This window comes from Urocitellus parryii, chromosome 4 (assembly GCF_045843805.1).
Source record: "Urocitellus parryii isolate mUroPar1 chromosome 4, mUroPar1.hap1, whole genome shotgun sequence".
Taxonomy (NCBI): Eukaryota; Metazoa; Chordata; class Mammalia; order Rodentia; family Sciuridae; genus Urocitellus; species Urocitellus parryii.
This window is the reverse complement of record NC_135534.1, coordinates 39,478,847-39,480,407: the sequence shown is the minus strand read 5'-3', so window position 1 is coordinate 39,480,407 and position 1,561 is coordinate 39,478,847. Positions and strand designations below refer to the sequence as shown.

General features: G+C 43.2%; 1 pseudogene; it reads left to right on the top strand.

Moving 5' to 3' along the window:
- The first annotated feature begins 757 nt into the window (after nucleotides 1–757).
- LOC113179514 (phosphatidylethanolamine-binding protein 1 pseudogene) lies at nucleotides 758–1,308 on the top strand (annotated as a pseudogene).
- Nucleotides 1,309–1,561: the final 253 nt, after the last annotated feature.

Below are 1,561 nucleotides of genomic sequence, written 5' to 3'. Positions count from 1 at the left end.
GCTATCCTACTCCTTGGTTTATACCCAAAGGAGTATATACTTAGTCTGTATATTATAGTGACGCATCCACATCAATGGATGTGTCATTATAGCATCTCAATACACAATAGCTAGACTATGGAACCAACATAGGTATCCCTTAATAGATGAATGGATAAAGAAAATATGGCATATATACTCAATGGAATATTACTCTGCTTTAAAGAAGAGTGAAATTATGGAATTTGCCAGTAAATGTTTGGAGTTGGAGAATATCATGCTAAGTGAAATCAGCCAATCCCACAAAATCAAAGGCTGAATGTTTTCTCTAATATGCAAATGGTAATTCATAATAAGGCGAGGGGCACTAGGGAAGAATAGAATTACCTTAGATAGAGGGAAATGATGGGAGAGAAGGGAGAGGATGTGGGGATAGGAAAGATAGAATGAAGCATTTCTGAAGCACATTCTGAGCAAACAGAGCTGATCACACATCATTACATAAGAACAATCTGGAGTTGCTTACTGTATGTATATATGTGACTACACAACCAATATGATTCTGCAACATGTACACTCATAAAAATGAGAAATTATATCCCAGCTATGTATGATATATCAAAGTATATAAATGCATTCTACTGCTATGTATAGTTAAAATTTAAAAAAAAAAATTAAAAAATCAATACTAGCCTCAGGGACTGTTCCAAGTCTGTGCAGTGTGTCTGCTTTTCACTTCGCACCAGGTTCGCAGCTGAACTGCCAGCTCTGCACAGCCATGTGGGTAGACCTCAGCAAGTGGTCCAGGACATTGAGCCTGCAGGAGGTAGAGAAGCAGCCCCAGTACCCACTGCAGGTGGCTTAAGGGGGTGGACAAGCTGGGCAAAGTACTGACGGTGATCCAGATTAAGAACAGACCCACCAGCATTACATGAGATGCTCTTGATCCAAATAAACTCCACACCGTGGTCCTGACAGACCCGGATGCTCCTAGCAGGCAGTCTCCCAAATACAGGGAATGGCACCATTTTCTAGCATTCAGCATGAAAGGCAAGGACAATAGCAGAGGTAGGTCCTCTCGATTTATAGGGGCTCTGGGCCTGCCAGTGGCACAGACATCCACTGCTATATCTGGCTGGTCTTCGAACAGGACAAAGCCACTGAAAGTGGGGTGAACTCATTCTCAGCAACCACAGGGAGACAAGGCAAATTCAAGGTGGCAGCCTTTTGCAAGGAGTACAAGCTGGGGTCCTCAGTGGCTGGCTGAGTTACCAGGCTGAATGGGAATACTATGTGCCCAAACTGTATGATCAGCTGTCTGAGAAGTAGGGGAAACTGGCAGAGATAAATGGTCCTGAATACCCCGGCAGTATTCTCTACTTCAGAGATGATTGTAGAGCTCTCCTATTCCTGGCTCCCTTGGCACAGGTGAGGTCTGAGCTTTCAGATAGCGATTTAGTGTGACTTTTCCTGTTGCTTGTTCCTTGCAATTTTAGATAGTCACACATCCTGGGTTATATTTTCATCTAATTTGAACTCTGTGTTGGGGGATAGTTTGGTACGGGGATGGGGTCATCACATT